Source organism: Rhea pennata, chromosome 2 (genome assembly GCF_028389875.1).
Source record: "Rhea pennata isolate bPtePen1 chromosome 2, bPtePen1.pri, whole genome shotgun sequence".
NCBI classification, from domain to species: domain Eukaryota; kingdom Metazoa; phylum Chordata; class Aves; order Rheiformes; family Rheidae; genus Rhea; species Rhea pennata.
In genome coordinates, this window is record NC_084664.1 from 106,206,859 (window position 1) to 106,225,988 (window position 19,130).

Below are 19,130 nucleotides of genomic sequence, written 5' to 3' on the forward strand. Positions count from 1 at the left end.
TAAGTTACATGAGGTGGTATACTGGGAAGCGCTCAGCACCCACCTACAATACGAGGGAATTCAAATGTTATTGGTGAAGGCAGATGCCCTCTATGAACAGCTGTGTTAGGGCTTTTGTGCAATGTCTGTGGGGATGGAGAAAGGTGAGACATGCCAGAGGTAGTAGGGATTTTTAAAATAACTATAAGTATATACATATATATTAAATATATATATACTCTATCAAGGCAAGGACAGGTAACTAGATACACAAATCACAATTTACTGGCTCCGGTAAACCAATCATATTCAATAGAGAATGCTACTTTAATGTAACTAGTGGTAGGTAGGAAGAGAATTTACTCTGTGCTTACTAACACAGAGATTGATTCTCCTGTTTCTTTATTCTTGAGTTGAAGAACTGCAAGATTTTCACAGGTGTGTTACTAGTACTCCTCAAACTTCTGTTAGTGACAAGAATAATTCAGCATCTGTTCAGTCCTTACATCTTTAGTAAGAATATTAGATATAGTGTCAATTAATGTCATTTTTGACAATGTTTATTGAGTCTGTAGACAGCTGTTCATTAGGAACTAGATGCTCCTTCCACCAGTGACAAGCAATTGCAAAGTAGTACACTGTCATCAAACTAGACTAGATTTGAACTGACATTTGGATTCTAGTTCAATCATTGCTCATAAGGGTAGAATCTCACTGATATCAGTCAATGTCTGTTTGCACCTAGCAAATGCCAGAATGGAAATTCATGCAAAATTGGGACACACATATATGTACTGCATATGTGTGTGTGTACAGACATACATGTACGTGCATATATCCATACATATATAGATATAAAATGTACTCTGTTACCAGTCATCTGAACTTTCTAAACTGTTTCATCAGTATTCGTCATTATTTTTGTTTCTTTAATAAGAATGCACCGTGTGAAATAATTTTTCATTGTTGACTTTATATTTTCCCACTCATTTTTAGGATTGAACTTTATTTAAGGAATTGTGATAAATTAATATCTGAATATTTCAACAGTTGCTATTAAAGTGAAGATGGATGTCTGAAATGTAAAGATTTGTCAAAAAGCAATAAGGAACTGCTTGGAAATCTTTAACTGTAGTCCAAGGGTTATAGATAAGGACTGAAGTGTAATCTATTCTTATTAAGATTAAGGAAGCTACAGCTTCCTTAATGGTATAAACCAAAACCACTATTTTATCAACTGATCTTTCACTTTAAAAAGTGTCATTTCAAAGTAAATTATAATAATACAGAATAAGTACGTTCAAAAATAGCAAAACTGATAATATTTCTTTCCGTAGAGCTTCTGGAGTTTAGATGTGGTTATCAAAGCGTAGTGATAATTTAAAGTTAGCCATTGTTTTTCAGTCTGTAATAATTGTCACGAAAGATGAAAAATGGTGTGACTTGTCTTCATACCTTTCAATACAGAAAAATGGAGAGACTAATTTCTTTTATTTAAATGAAATAGTTAATGAGCGGGGATGATGAGAGTCTGATGTGATGACCATGTGTTGTTTCTGTTCTGTTAGCAATGGTAATTTAAATGAAAGATTATTAAGCAAAGATGAGCAGGTTCTGATATACAAAAAATAATAAAAAAATCCACCAACAGTTTAAAAAGTCTGTTTGTGGCAGATATCTAGATTGGAAACAAAACCCCCAAAATGCATACCAGATGATTGCTTTCTTCGGTAACAATAAATCTAATTCAATGTATGTATTTAATGTTCTTCTGTTCATTACTGCTTAATTGCTTTGTCTTATGTCATAATTAAGTATAAAACTACTTGACACTTTTTTCAGGATAATTAAACTCAACTTTCAAGAAAAAAAATGGACACAATCAAATTCTTTCTCTAGTTCTCTTTTACTTAAGCTAAATCTTGTCAAAACACAACTCTACCTATAAAAATAGGTAGAAATAATAAAAACTTTTTTTTCTTTCTTTTCAGACTTCCTGACATTATAAAATCTAAACTTGCCATCATGTCGAGAAATGAAGTTCAGGAGGAATACTATGGAAATGCCATGTAAACATTGCCTAATGAGTCAGGTTTTATCATTTGTTTGATAGTAATATCAAGGTTGGAAAATAGCCCAGATATTGAAGAATTAGGAAAGATGATGCAAATGATAAAGATGAAAGAGCTTTAGCATGAAAAGACTGAGATTGTTTGTTTTAGAAATCAAAAGAGGAGAAATGAAAGAATACAAAGCAATGAATGGAGAGAAAAAGTATATTGGGAAGTCCTATTCTTCTGTCTCATTAATCAGGAGCACAACAACATTTAATTTAATTAAAAGGTGGGAAATTTAAACCTAATGAAAGGATTGTTTGTAATTGAACCACAGTACTCACTGCAGTGAAAAATAGTTGAGTTCAAAAGCTTAACACGGCAATGGACTGATCTCTCATATTGCCTCACTCAGACCTACACAGCTGTAGGTAAAGCTAAGGAAAGAAACACGTTTCACTTATGAAACTAGTGAAGCCTTTGACTCATCATTACTTGTGTTGAGAGGAGCTATTACAGAGTCTCACTGCTGTGTGACTTTCATACGTTATACTGATAAATTTCACTTTATTTCTGTTATTCTGTCTTCAAGGTTATCCAAACATTTCAGTATGAAATCCTACTCACCCTCTCAACATTGGTGGTATCTTACAAATTTTTCTCTTTATCAGATTTCCTAAGTATATTCTTACTTATTGGTCCAGGGTCATTAAGGAAACATTAAATGCAGTCAGTCTCAAAATATTCTTTAAGATTGTCACAATTAATGTTTGCAATCCTTTCAGTATGACTGTTGTCATCTCCTTTGTAGTCAATTTATTCTTCCATGTTTATGTTAACTTCCACATTTATGTCAAATAATGATTTTACATGTCATTATATCAAATAAGCGATGGAATTCTAAAGGAGTATCTATTGTATTTTCTTTAGTATTGTATCTGTTACTTTATCCAAGATAAAAATATAGATGTACTTTTGATTCTGTTTCCTTTATAGTAGTTTCTTCCATTTATTTTTCCCCTTTATTTGAACCCCTGTTCAGAATAAGTTATTCAGTCCTAACTTTGATAAGCTCTTTTTTTTTCCCCCTTAAATATAGAGTATTAGTTTTCATTTTTCTGGTCATGTGATTGTAGACTCCTTTTAAAAATTATTACATGATTGATGCTTTCATAGGTCAGTTCTTTGACAACTCTGTGTCCATTATCTGGTCCACTCAGCATAAATATATTCAACTCTTTTGCAACTTCTTATCCTGTAGCAGCCTCTCTTACTACATCTTTATTTCCATTAACTATTCTTTCAATAAAAGTGAAGTAACCATAACTTGTTAGAAAAAATATAAAGAAAAAATATAAATATAGTTTTTGATTCATGCAGTGATTACCTTTAGTATCTTCCTCCCTAATAAATTTTTTCTCTTCATGTTTTTAATCATTTTAAGTTAGTATATATGGCTAAAGAGTCTGTCCCTATTTGTTTTTAAAATCCATTGTAATATAAAATTCAGATTTTCATTTGGGAGTTCTTACAGCTACTAAGGCAGGTTTTCTTTGTTCATTCTTTAATTTATGTATGTTTATTTACTTTATTTTAATTTATTTTAACTCAATTCAATTCAATTTATTTTAAATTAATTTTATTTTATTGTATTTTATTTTACTATCCTTTTAGGATCAATATCCATTTTTGAAGAGCTTACAGTTCTTTGCTGCAACCTTTAAATGATACATGTTCCAGATAGTATTTATGCATTAAAAAAAAAAAAAAAAAAAAAAAAATCTCAGCATTCCAGGCCAGTTTTCTTCACTAACAAATTGCTTTGACTTATAAAAATTTATTATTTTGAATTCAGAAAGTAATTATCAATCTCACATTATTTCCTTTTCCTCCAAACCAAGATTGTTTTAACAGATTTTTGTAATATCAATGGCATTTACTAAAATCAAGTGAAAATAGCATCCGTTGTTCTTAATTCATTCATACCCTGTAAGGAAATGTTAGATGCTGCAGTCCAAAGTTATCTATGTCTTACCATGATTAAATTAGCATGAAAAGATCTAGCAAAACTACTTTTTAACATATCTCTCAAGAATAGATGAACTATCATAATTAGACCACACATTTTTGAAAGCAATCTTAAAACTCCATGCTTCCAAGTTCAGCAATATTTTTCTGTGATATTAAGACAGTACTATGTAGTGTGTATTACAAACGCCATCAGGACTGGAGCAGGCTGTTTCCAGGATGCTTGATCCACACTCCGCTGCTCCCTCACACAGGGACAGCCACCCACACTGCTCCCACTCCGGCCTTGCTGACCACAGAAACCAGTTGATTTTTACAGTGTAGATTGACAACAGGTTTGATTTACTGCCCTGATCCAGCTGCAGTGGACAAGTGCAGGACTGCCTGACAGGTGCCCGTGAGTGGCCCTGCTTGCAGGATTTACATAGCTTATTATCTCTTTTCCTGTCACTTGAGCCTCCTTTTGCTGCCCTTGTACCTCCCTGTCTCCTCCAAGCCCTCTCCCAGAAAAACAATCCACCTCTAGGTACTTTTTCCTCATTAGTCCCAGTTTTGGTACATTCATAAGCAAATCTGGTATTTCTGATACTTTATAGAGATTATCTCAGCCTTATATGTTGATACTTGGTTGCACAGATGTTGTTGGACTTGAGAGACCATGCTCCCCAAAGAGGTACCCCAGTGCCTATGAAGTTTCACTATTTCTCCTACAGGTCCTCTGAGGCTACCTGAGTGACCCAGCTGTCCCGCTCGGTGCTGCTCGTAGCTCTTGTGCTGTTGTCTGTCGCACCCAGCAATTTCTCATGTGTTGCTGAGCAGTTATCACATCCTGTTCAACTAGTGTAATGCCCTAGTTATTTGCCTGCATCCCTAATGATGCTGAAGACAGCTTATTTCATAAATCTATTAGAATGGTGTTTCTGTGTCTTTTCTGATGTATTAGTGCTATCCATCAACAGGATTAAGTTTCATGATTTTGATTAATTGCATATGTGATCCCATATGTCAGCCTCTCTCAACTTTAGAATAAATAACATATATTTATTTAGTAAATATGAAAAATTAACTTGTATTTTTTTTAAGTTGATTTCTTCTCCTGAATTTCATATAAGACAATTTCTTATCACTAATGCTTCATTTATGATATTTCATCCTATAGACTATGGAGAAAAAGAATAGTCACTATCTTTTTATATTCATGCTGGAATATTCATGCTTAGTGTTGATAGTTTCTGTGACTTGTGAAAATATAGTCTTCAAAACATACCAGTGATTGGGGAACTCAGTAAACTGTTGCGAGTATATAATTTATAATTTACAATTTGAAACTTCATTAAAACTGTAAGCCCAATCTGGGAGAAACACTTTGATACACACTACGGTACCCTTGTACAATTTAGTACACTCCTTTTTAAAACTTAAGTGTGCTTTGACCCAAAGGGTCTTCTAATGTTAAGGCTCCAGGAAAAAATATTAAATTTGCACAATTTTGTTCATTAGTATGTATTTTAATAGCAGAAAACCAAATCCTTGGTTTTGTGGGGAAAAAAAAAGCCTCATATTATGTGCTGTCATGTGAGAGCATATGTGACAGCCACAAACTCTGGCAGGTCTAGTGTGTCAAATGAAAAATTAAAAGTACATGACAGATGCCCCTTGAGTTCCACTTGCAGAAATCCTATCTTTGGCACTGATAATCTAAAAACCCACCTTCTCTATATCCTTTTCACCTGTTTGATATTAATCACATATTGCACCACACATTACAAATTCAAATGCTGAAAAATTACTTCTGTTCTGGTGGCCTTTTCCCAAAGATGTTATCTGTTAAGAGTTCAACTTCATAAATTCATGAAATTTAACAATAAATCTAGAATATCTGGGATGCGTCTTTTTGATAACTTGACAGTAAATTGGCTTAAATTGAAATCAATCTGTTATCAACATTTGGTTTGTACTTATCTAGTCCAAAGGACTTCAAATGTACTAAAAATTCTGATTAGCACTGGTAGGGGAAAGACTTTTTAAAACATGAAAGCTGCCAGTGAAGGATGCAAACTGCATCTCTTTGAAATCAAAGATCCTGTTGCACCTTTGTAGAGGTTCATCTAAGAGACATTAATGGATGTTCAACTTCCCCTGAGAATTTAGCAGGGAAAGAACAGCTTTGTACTCTGTTGATAGTATTTTAGAGCAAACTAAATTACATCACCTGTTAAGGAACCAGAATCATTCCTCAGCTTCTTCTGCCCATGTCCTCTTTCTGGCAAGTATTTGGTTTATCGTCCCTTACTTACAACATGAAGAGTTCCATGCTATTATTTTGACTTCTGAATTATTGGCTTTTAATGGGTTAAATAATTAGTAATTCCCTCATAGAGTTCTTAAACCCACTAACAATCATAGAATCATAGAATCACAGAATCAGTAAGGTTGGAAGGGACCTCTGGAGATCATCTAGTCCAACCTCCCTGCTCAAGCAGGGTCACCTAGAGCATGTCAGACAGGGTTGCATCCAGATGGGCCTTGAAGATCTCCAGAGAAGGAGACTCCACAACCTCTCTGGGCAACCTGTGCCAGTGCTCCGTCACTCTCACAAGGAAGAAATTCCCCTTCAGGGTCAGGTGGAACTTCCTGTGCTTCAATTTCTGTGCATTGTCTCTGGTCCTGTCACATGGGACAACTGAAAAGAGTTTGTCTCCATCCCCTTGACACCCTCCCTTAAGTTACTTGTACACATTGATAAGATTCCCCCCTCAGTCTTCTCTTCCCCAGGCTACAGAGGCCCAGCTCTCGCAGATGTTCTTCAAAGGGTGAGCGCTCGAGCCCTCTGATCATCTTTGTAGCCCTTCGTCGGACTCTCCCCAGTAGCTCCATGTCCCTCTTGTACTGGAGAGCCCAGAACTGGGCACAGTCCTCGAGGTGAGGCCTCGCCAGGGCTGAGTAGAGGGGCAGGATCACCTCCCTCGACCTGTTGGCAACACTCTTCCTAATCACCCCAGGAGACCATTGGCCTTCCTGGCCACAAGTGCACATTTCTGGCTCATGGTCAACCTGTCATCCACCAGCACTCCCAGGTCTTTCTCAACAGAGCTGCTCTCCAGAAGATCAGCCCCCACCTTGTACTGGTGCTGAGGGTTATTTTTCCCTAGGTGCAGGACTCTGCGCTTGCGGTTGCTGAACCTCATGAGGTTCCTCTCTGCCCAATTCTCCAGCCTGTCCAGGTCTCTCTGAAGGGCAGCACAGCCCATTCTCAGGTGTGTCAGCCACTCCTCCCAGCTTGGTATCATCAGAAAACTTGCTGAGGAGGCACTCTGTCCCCTTATCCAGGTCACTGATGAAGTCGAAGAGGATGGGACCCAGGACTGGGCCTTAGGGGACACCACTAGCCATAGGCCTTCAACTAGTCTTTGCACCACTGATGACAACCCTCTGAGCTCTGCTTTCAGCCAGTTCTCAATCCACCTTACTGTCCACTCATCTAACCCACATTTGCAGATCTTCTCTAAGAGGATGTTATGGGTGACAGTGTCAAAAGCCTTGCTGAGATATCAATATTTTTTCTATAAAACAATATCAATCATTATCATCAAATATCAAATATTAAAACAATATCATCAAATATAAAATATTGATGTTTTCAATATCAATAGTTTTTCTATAAAACCTGATTTGATTTTTATCTTGCTTTATACTTTAGCACACAGACTCATGAAAGTCTTCTAGGTTGCCTTGAAATTAATATTGTTTATGTATGTATATGCACCTAGATTATTGTATATCCTATCTGAAATGGAAACTCAAACCAAAACACACTTTTGTGAGTGCTTACATTACTATTTTTCTCAGTTGTTCTGGAAAGTGCTTTCCAGTCATTAAGTGAAGTTGATGCTGATTTACATGGACACAGTAATATAATCTTGTTCCACAGCCATATGCGGCAGCCCTAGTCTCCTTTTGTATGTTTAAAACTTCTAAAACAAATCTGACTTTCTTCTGAGGTTTATGAGCTCGGTTAATGAGATTTTAATGAAATCTACACAAACAATGACAAATGTTAGAGTTGACTTCAGCCTTGCCAAATTCTTTGACTCTAAGAAGACTGTGTTAGAAATGATTATACCGACAGAAGTATTGCAGTCCTCCTATGACATAGGAGTGTAAAAGAGATATCCATGAAAATAGTTCTTAAACCTTCTGAAAAAAATATTGTGAACATCAAGATCAATATAATATATTTTCAAAGTAAGATTTTACTCTTTCTACAAGAGATATGTAATTTTTAAATAAATAATGAAAAAAAAACTGAGATACCAGGAGATCTTTCACTTTTCATGCTAATTTACAAGGACTAGTTATGAATTTAATTTGGTTAAGCTTGGCATGATTAATCTGTATAAAAAAGTTAAGTGTAAGGAAAGTTTAGAGTCTGAGCTTAACTTTTGTAGAAAAGATTTCTAGTTCTGTCAACTGATTTTGAACTTTTTAAATGTGCCTTTATTTTGGTTGTGATGTGGAGTAAAAATTTCAGACAAAAATTCCAATTTATTTAGATTAACAAAAGCAAATATTTGAATCCGTCAAAATATTGTATGTCTATTTTGAACACTTTATCATAACAATAAGGGGAAATGCTGAACTAAACAGCAGATTTCTGCAGAAAAGCAGAATCCCCCTGGGGTTAAACTCCCAGTTTCCTCATTAATCTATGATGACAAAACCCTGTACATTAGCTAAAGAGAACCCCAATAAAAATTTTTGAGAAGTATCTCAAAACAGAGTACCTGTTGAAGTATCAGATTTTCAAAAGTTACTTATGTGCTTTCAGGTTGCTCTGATAGTTCCTGAGATGTAGATGTACTGGAACTGGGAGACTGAAGACATAAGCTGGGTAGGAGGCTAGAGGTAGTGGTTCTGTGCACTACAATTAATTCTTATTCTTTTCTAAGAGAGAAAGGATTTCAGTTTACATCAGTATGCTACGTGGTTACCTGCATTTCAGGCATCTAATGACTTTTGTAAATTTAGTTTTAAAAATGAGAATTATGCTAGTAAGTTTCTCTTAAATATCTATCTTCTTCAATTTATCTAAGTTTAGCAGCTAATGGCAAATTTAGCTGAAGTTTGGCCCTTAGCTGCCAGCTTTAATCACAGCAGAGGCTTTTTTGCAGTCAGTACTGTTACTTTTATAGATCATTTCTATATAGATTATTCCAGACCTTACAAAAGTCATCTGTGGCTTGTATTGTGTTAGTTCATCTTGTGAATTTTACCTTTGGAATTTTATCTCCTATCAAATTCCTAGTTGCAACCATAAATTTTACCACTGTGAAAACCACTCTATTTCAAGAATTAAGTCAAGCAATAGCAGTACTCTCCTATCTGAAATGTTCTTTTGGAAATCATAACAATGTATGTCTGTTAAATATAGATATGCATTTTTAGTATCAGTCTTTCCTTTTACAACACCTTCCTTTGACAAAACCAATGCCAGAATATTCTTCTATTATTCATCCTTTTATCAAAAACATTTAGAATGCATTGACTTTGGGTTTTTAGCTGTCCTTCAATGCAATGTTTTATTTATTTATTTATTTATTTATTTTGGTGGCCTTTTTTTCCCTGATAAGTATTCTTAAAATTTTACCTGAATAGGAACACTGTTCAAACACTGTATTGTGCAATTCATGTGACACATATTCTGAAATAAGCCACAGGGAAGGCTCTTTGAAGCTGATGCTTTGATCTGTCATTCATTTTCATCCATGTTTAGCTGTAATTGCTTGGAGGTCATTGTATTTTGTCCTTATTTTACTTTTCTATAAACTCATTTTATGCCTGTGGAATATCTTGTTATCACAGAACTGGTAGAATAAAGTGAGTGAACTAAGCCATGACTATTTTAATGACAAGAAAAACATCAATAAAGGGTGTAATGTTGACATCTCAATGGCTAATGATACATATTGTACAGTAGTTGAATAACAGATATATTGACTTTCTTTCATCTTATTTTGTCTTCAAACTCTCCAGAGCCTCTTGATAGTTCTATTTTATCTAAATGTCAGTATTCAGATAAAAAAGAGTGTTATGGTAGTCTCTGCTTGACCATTATATTTATGTGGAAATCATGCACCTGAAAAATCGTATCAATTCATTGCCCAGTGTTAGAGACAAAAACTGTCCAACCAGTTGTGATTAGAGTGAAAACAGAAATTGATTTCATGAAAAATTTGGATACTTCATCATTTATTTCCACTTGATATCAGTAATGAGAAAGACACCACTTTATCAGCAAGATGCCAGTAACCTGCTCATTGGGACACTCCAGTGAGAAAGTGGAAGACCCAGATTCAAGTCGGTGCTGCAAATTTTATATAAGTCAAGGAATTAAAGAGCTAACTATAGATGTCCTACTTTCCAAATCAGTACTCTATTTGATTTTTTAAAATTGTTGATGTTGCTATTGTTTTGGTCCTTATCTATTTACTTATCTATATTACTAAGAATTTCATCCTATATCTGGCAAAACTCTTGATAAATTTTGTTAGCAATTTTCTGCTAAAGATAACCATGTTTTTGCTAAGTTTTCTGGCAGTTCTGCTATAAGTAAGCCCAGGAGCTGAAGTCTTATAAATGGATAATCTGAAATATATGAACATAATATACATTCCAACTGCAGCTATTATCCTCAAGGCGTGATTTCTGAATAAAACACTTTAAACATTGTTAAGCATCTTTCCGTGTTTACATCCAAATTATGTGACATAGACTTTTCTGCGCTATTTCAAGACAAAGTGGAAATTTAAGATTTAACGAGCTGGAATATTTCAACCTGAGGGATCCTCATTTAAATCTATAGGTTATGCTATTTTTGTTTTTCTCAAAACCAGTTAGACTACATAGATTCATATGTGTATTAATTGTTTCCTCTAGTTTGTCAGATTTAGTCCAGAGCAGCACAGTTCATCTCAGGTGATATAAATCACTTTAGCCTCATTGATCATTTTCCAAAAGTGACAGTTCTAACACTAAAGAACTGTTAGTTGATCTTTTTTTTTCTCCCTCTCGAGATAATTTGTTAGCATTCCACATAATAGATAATAAACCTCTCACTGGCTAAATTGGTATTTGATGTTACTTCTTCAAGCAGATAGTAATCAAGATTGTACCATTCTTTCATATTCTGCCAATCTAGAATGATGGTAACATTCTTGGAAGCAAACCACTTCTCTGGCCATATATTTTCCTCTTCACAAAACATCCATGGTTTATGTCTGCAATGCAAAGTCAGTAGAGATAAGCCATACATTGTCTCAGAATTATCCGAAGACAGAAAAATTAAATTCTAAATATCTAATATGTATGTTTATATGTTAATTACTTTGTATCTCTCCAAAGGTATGTAAATATTTTGTATAATGTTTAATTGTAGATCTATCATGCAAAGCACAGAATACCTATTGCCAATGTTTTATACCTATTGCCAAGAACAGTGTGTCTTTATTTTTCACTGTAAAGATGCCTTATCATAGCGGATGCCACTAAAATTTACCTCTATTTTTCATTTTATGAAGGAATTTTAGTGTAAAAGATTTGCTATTTAAGCAAAAGCATTTGATGGCACCTGTGCTGTGACTTTTGTTCATGAGCCAGTTACTATTCTGTTAGAATACTTCTTGTTCACTTTGAAATGGAGCGGCTTTGATTTTAGCTAAAAGGATACCCTGGCATGACCAATTCTCATGTACCATGAGAGAGTCTAGCACATCTCAGAGAGCAAGTATCCTCTGTATGAGGCTAGGGAAAAAAAAAAAAAAGAAAGAAAAAAAAAACACACAGAGAGAATAAAACAGCATTTACTTTTGCTACGTTTCTAGAGATGTCAAGGCACAATTAAAATATGTGCTTTAGTTGGCACATCTAATATAATAGAACATAAGAGAGTACAAGTTTGAATTCTGTACGAAGACCTTGGACCACATCTTAACTATTCTAGTAAACCTTTTTCTATTTTTTTTTATTATTCCAATTTTCTTTTCCTACATTTAAAAATAGCTTGGCATACATGTTTTCAGAGTGCATTACAGCTTTGCAGCTATATCTATATGCACCAAAAGCTCAAGATTAAAATTGTCTGCTTTTATGTTTTTATTTTGTTTTGTTTTCAGATGTTCTAGAGACTGCTCTAAGCTCAGTAAAACATCACACGTGACTTTTATAAATCAGACTGATTTCACTCATGTGTCTGGAGACAGATTTAAACACCTGTATTTAGGAAACTACATTTGAAGCTATTGGTCTTCTATATTCATTCTCTGTTTAACAATTTATTTTTGTAAGTACTAAAATCAAGGATAGAATCTGATTGATTTTGCAATATTTTAAAAACATTTGTGCCTAGTAACATTAGTATGAACAATCTCCAGCACTTCTTTTTTTTCAGTCTAACCTTGAAGCTGACGTAGATACAAAACATTCAGAATTATGAATATTATAAATTTCAAATTACTATATTTAAATTAGTATGGTTTCAGAGCCCCAAAGATTACTTAAAGAGAAACAATATTCTTTACAGGAAGCTGGCATATTTTTACAGAATGAATTGTTATTATATGACATCATTAAAACCTGATGGATTCCATAATCATATTAGTTTATGCATTTACAACATGCATATCCTGACTGCAGTGCCAGAATACAGCTTTTGGGGAGCCTTATTTGAATGGACGATGCAAATCATAATTAAAATTTCTTGCATATTTGCACTGTCTGTGGTAGGAAATGTCAAGTTATTTTGCTTCTGGTGTCTTCTGAACTGATTTCTGGTGAAGCTGAAATCTCCCAGAGTCCCCTTATATCATTACAGAGTAAATATTTCAAGCTTTCCTTAAGGAAAAATTGCAGCACTGTCTCTTGAAGTGTTGTAGATTCCTCTGGGACTCTTGGTGGAGTCCTGTGGAGGGGCTAGGAGCTGAGTTAGACTGAAAGAAAGCCAAAAACCCACTGATTCTCATTCAATTTTCCATTGGCTCTCTTGCCCCTTTTCACAGACCTTTGAACATGAACAGGCATCAAAACTAGTAAGTTATGCTAATATAGTAATTCCTATTGGTCAAATACTTAGCTTTTTCCTTTTTCCTAAATTCCTTTTCTAAGGGCATTGGATGAAGATAAATAAGTTGTCATTTCTTGTACCCTCACCACTGTAGACTCACTTCCAAGCTTTGATGGGATTTTTCACATTGAGTGTACAGACACTCCTATAGCATAGTCCTGGGGAGCTCCCACATGGCACTTAACGAGTAAATAACTTAAGAATTGGCAATATAATGAATTTGATGTCGTGTCAGTATATCTTGCCATTATTAGTAATAATCTTGTAGAAGAAGAAGATACATAATTGAGCTTTCATTTTAGTAGCTGTAATAATATATAATATTTTAAAGAAAAAACTAACTTTTTATAAAAAATAAAATATTTCTCTTTTGGCCCAAATAAAGAAAGGAATAGAATTGCAATTATGTAAAAAAGTTTGCTGTTGAGATCTTGGAAAACCTTAAACTGAAAAAAAATCAGTTTACTGAAGCTCATGTTAAAAAAAAAAATAAAAAACAACTTTTTCCTTACAGTTCTGTTATTTCAAATGTGTTTATTAACTGAAGTATATTTTTTAAAGTGGTCTTTTATATCACACTTACGAACTTTGCTAAGAACTTGTATTGTGTTCCCTCAAAACTTAAGTTTTAAATGGGATAACATATTGATTTTAAAACTGTATCTGATTTCATTCATTCAAGCTATAAAGCTTGCTATTCTTTAAATTAGTAGATTTGATTGGTCTACAAAAAAGCACCATCATTTAGCATTATGCTCTAATTGCTAGTACTACTGGCATATTTAAAAAAAGAGAAAAAGAAAAAAAGAAAAAGAAGAAAAAAAGAATGTCAATTGCCCTGCAAATTTAGGATAAACTGTTTCCGTTTGAATGTAAATAAAATGCTGGAATAAACAAAACTCTTTCCATTGTATTTGTGGTATATCATTAGTTAAATGCATGAATCTATTTCAGCTGGTGTTCTGACACACATGGCTTTTAAAAGGATGCTCTAGTGCTGTTCTTAATACAGTTTGCATAGCTTGTTGGAGGAATATAATTTCAACTTTTTAGTTAGATATCTTTGCATTTTCAAAATGTATCCCTCCAAAACAGCTCCATGATTATACCAAAGCCAATATATACTTTGATTGTGTCCATCCAAACAGTGGATGGACTGAAAGGTGACTTATTATATCAGTTCAACATAGTAGTACGCTTTAAGAGATAATGCTTATTGACTGTTTCTGTTGCAGAGACATTTAATTTTAAATTGCACTTAGTTATTTTATTACCACTTCCCAAAAATATGGCAAAATCCTGGTTCCTTATTTGTGGAGTTGTGAAGTGAATAGACAATATACATAAGTACCAGTGTGGTTTCTTCAGGACTAAGCAGGGCTAAGCATTCTCTCTGTATATAGAGGTACACAGCTTCAGGAAATGTGAGTACTATTTCAAATCTGAACAGGTTCACTCAGAAGACACTGAAAACTGACTATTTTTGAATATAAACGGATAGCAACGGGTTAAAGAAAGCAGCAGAAGAAAACTGTGATTGTGTGTATGTGAACATGTATTTATTGGAGAGAAAGGGGGGAGAGGGAGAGAACTGAGTTATTAAGGTAACTCAAGATCAAAGAAGTGCTTTCATTTGCTTTAGTTATATAAGGTCATGAGTACCAAGTTCTAGTAGAAATAAAACAAATATTATAACCATTTGATGATATCTAGAATTGGCCCCATTAATATACAGAGAAAGGACTTTAAACCGTCACAATCAGTACTCTTACGCAGTGTGATAAGTCACCTGAGGAAATGTTTGTTTGTTTTTTTGTTTTTGTTTTTTTTTTAATAACTGAGAATGCTGCATGTCAGCCATAACACTGCTTAAAGTCACTGTCATACACTCAAAGTCTATAGCTGCAGTGTGATTTGCAGAAGCAATGGAAATGGCTGCTGTCAGCTTCACAACGGATGAGGAACAAAATCTGTCACGAACCTTAAGAACTTAATATATCACTAAAGACAGTTAATTTAGCAGCCATGACCCATGTAGGCAACAGAATTAATAGCGAATCTGTTCAGCAATGATGTTCTCCTCGCTGTGCCTCTGGGAGTATAAGTCAATATTCTGATTTCAGCATTGTTTCCTCCCCAGCCTGCTCTGACTCTGGCTTGTCGTCTCTCCATTGGTTTCAGCAGCCAACTACATGTTTCTAAGCTGGCTGTGAGCTTGTTATGATTAAGGCATATTCTAAATCTATGGCATGTGTTGCCTCAAATGAGTTTGGCGGTTACGATATGCAATAAGCCTAGGAATTATTTAAAATTGTTTCAGTGTTGGACCCTCATATTCCAGTTGGGACAGTAAGGACTGGAATTCTTCCTGAGGCTTAATGCCCTTTTATGTGAATTAATATTATGAAAAAACTTTTGTCACAGGTCATTGGTGGCTATACAATGGTAGGATTACTCTTGAAATGTTTCTGGGTGTATTTTCCAAGCTCTTCTTAAAGGGTGTTTTCTGTCAAGACATGTCTTCGTAAGACCGCTGAAATAAACTTACCAAATATACAGCTGCATAAAACAGCAGGAAAAAACAAATATAATAGAAAAAGCCAGCAGGTTTCTATGAAGACCAGTTCAAATAACAGTCTTGTGGAGAGAAAGTGAAATTGTCTTATCCTGAATGCAGTTTTATCTAGTCTGATTGACACCTACTCACTTCCATATGTTTAGATGCTGCAAATACAGACATGGGTTGAAAATATCAAACAAACAGCAATAATTCAAATATACTTGTCCATTTCAGAGGTGGTTTAATTATGGAGTTACAAATAGTGATGCTTTAAAGATTGACAGAAATTTCTGTTAATTTGGAACAGACTTTTAAGATTACATTCCAAAATGCTGAAATTTGGAAACACTAATAACAGTAAGAGTTTTTAAATAGAGAAATAATGTTTTCCCTTATTTAATTTATGCAAGGCAAACATTATTTCCAGATTTGTAGCATCATCTGCATTGCGCAGGAATTGAGGGGGTGGGGGGTTGGGGGGGGGAAGTAGTAACTCTAGCTCATCCCTAGCTTGCACATTAAATGGAAACAAAATAATTCAGTCCTTTCAGATTCTCTATCTTCAGTTACCTTAGTAACTAATAACTTAGTAAGTTGTTTTTCAATAACTTGTATTGATTTAACTTTGGTCTTTTTTATTTTATTATTATTATTACTATTTTAAACCTTGCTTGATTTTTAAACTTAATTAAGTAAAGTTAGTCAGTTTTACCTTTTGTTAAACACTATCATTATTGGGATTAACCCAGTGACTTTATACAGCTGGTCTGAGAATGCAGTCCACAAATCAAAGCTTTATGTAGGCAACAGCCAATTAGACAAGAACCAATTCCATGGTTTTTTTTTGAATAAGGTTGACTATGGTTACAGTGTTACAACATGCAAAACTAAGTATGTAAGTAAAAGATTGGATGAACTAGCATAATTGGAAAATGATCAACAACAAAAACAAGACAGGGCTTACAAGTCCTTTGTCAAATCTGAAGCAGAAGCAACATAAGTACAAAATGAGAATTCTTGCTCTCAATTTAATTAAAAACACATCAATGATGTCATATATATATATGTGTGTGTGTATATATATATATATATGTATATATATAAAGTATTTTGGTAGCTGTGGAATAGTGAGCATATTATTAGAGGGAAGAGAGATGATAAGGTTTTTTATTTTCTCCTAAAGGAAGGCTAAAGATGTAACTTTAGCTAGTGAAACATGGAGTGGTTAGCAGTGGTTAACTAGGGATAGGGAAAGAGAGGGTCAGAAGAGAGAAACAGTGTAAAATATCAAAGAAATAGCATTTCTACATTTCTACTGAGATTCCTGAGTGCCAGGATTATTAGTTAAAAAAAAAAAAAAAAAAAAAAAGGAGGGGTTGTTTCAAAATAAATGTTCTCCTGCTGGTAATGGAATGTTTCCCTTTGCTGGGGTGCAGGTTTGCTGAGCGCATGTCTACTCACCCAAGCTACATGCTGGACAGAGAAGAGCGACGGCCTTCCTGGGACTCTGACTGGGCTTGGAGGGACAGCAGGATGAGGCAGCAATGCTGACAACGTGGGGTCTAGTCAGAGCATCTGCATAAGCTCTTCGAAATATCCTGGACTGTGATATTAAAAAGAAGCCCTTTTATCTTTTGGTATCTAAGAAGCTAGGTGTTTTTGAAGATAACACTTCCCAAAATGAGCATCTGGATTTTCTGCAGTCCTATGAATTTGAGCCTGAGCATTTTATTTTTTTTTTATTAATCTCAAAATACAGCTCTATTGAACATTTAAAATCAGTTAGAAAACTTTGTACCAAAAGAACATTTAATTCTACCAATCATTCCATGCAAAAAAAAAAAAGTATTTTTATTAACCTTTGGGACACATTATCTAGCTATCACAAGAATAGCTACATAGGAGATATCCTGCCAGGAAAATATATATATATATGTTCAGGGAAAAGAATCCTATATTAGGTCATAATACTTCTAATCTTATATAATTGTGTTTTTGTGACCCATATATACCTCCACTTCTACTGTACTTTGCTCTTTAGCACAGCTGCTTACATAAACACTTCAGTGTAGAATTGATTTGTATTTTCTGCATTGATTTTGATGGCATACTTTGTTGCTATATTCCTAAGTGTTACTTTCATGTTTTCACAAATGGATAACATTGTTGTCACTATATATACATTCCCTCATTTTATTTTTTTTTCTTATGAAGTAGTTGGAAGTTTTAAAGGGTTGCATTTTTTTTTTAAGTGTTACGTCTTTCAGAATTGAGCACATCTCCTTTCAGTCTACTTCTGTATCATCCTCTCCCTTCGCTATTCCAATTTTATCTTTTTCTTTATATATTTTATAGCTTTTCTATTTTTTATTTTATTTTATTTTTTGTTTGTTTGGTTTTGTCATCTTCCATTTTAGACAGTCATGCCATCAGAGAAGGCTATCAGATTGGCTAAGCATGATGTCCCTTGGTGAATCCATGCTGACTGCTCCTGATCACCTTCTTTTCCTCCACATGCTTAGAGATGACATCCAGGACATTCCTATGCCCATGGACTTCCACATGTCTGTTTTGCCCAAATGATCACTAACTCAGTCCTCCTCAACCAAGGAAAGCCTTCCTTTCTCCAGACTTTCTCCCTGGTTTCCTGGGTCTGGGATTCCCTTAGCAAGAAACACTAGAGCAAAGAAGGCATTCAGTAACACTGCCTTCTCTGTATCCTTCATTACCAGGGCCCTCCCATCACTCAGAACTGGGTCCACATTTTCCCTGGTCTTCCTTTTGTGATGGTAACTATAACCATTTTTACAAGTCAAAGCCTTGCTTTTGCATAATATACCATGTATACCATATAGAACTGGATGGTAAATATTTCTGTGCTTGACTCTCACACCAGGGAATCATTATTTTTGTAATATCTATAACACATATAACACATATCCAGAATTACTATCAATATGATCATATTTTCTTACTGCATACTGTTATCTCTTATTATTACTGTTGTTTGCAACAATGTTGAAAGATTCTGGTGTTTTGAAAGTAAGGTTGCATTCCCTTTAGGAAATGTTACAAAGAAGCCAAAGAGTAAAGGAGTGATTTATTCTTGATTACACACTAAATCAGTGGCAGAGCCAGAAATGAAACCAGAGTTTCTGCTTTAACCACTTTCAATTTCCCCTTGAAATATCCTCAACTCACTTTAACTGTATCTTGTTTAGTTGGTCATTATTTTTGTAATTTCTCTTCCATCCTCTAACCCTTCAAATTAAGTCAAAGAAAGGGCATAAAAAGAATGTCCAAGGGGATGGTCCTTGAGAGGAACATTTGGTAGTTTTGAGGCTATGAGGGGACAAGTGAACATTATTTCTCTCACATTCTGACAGAAGAG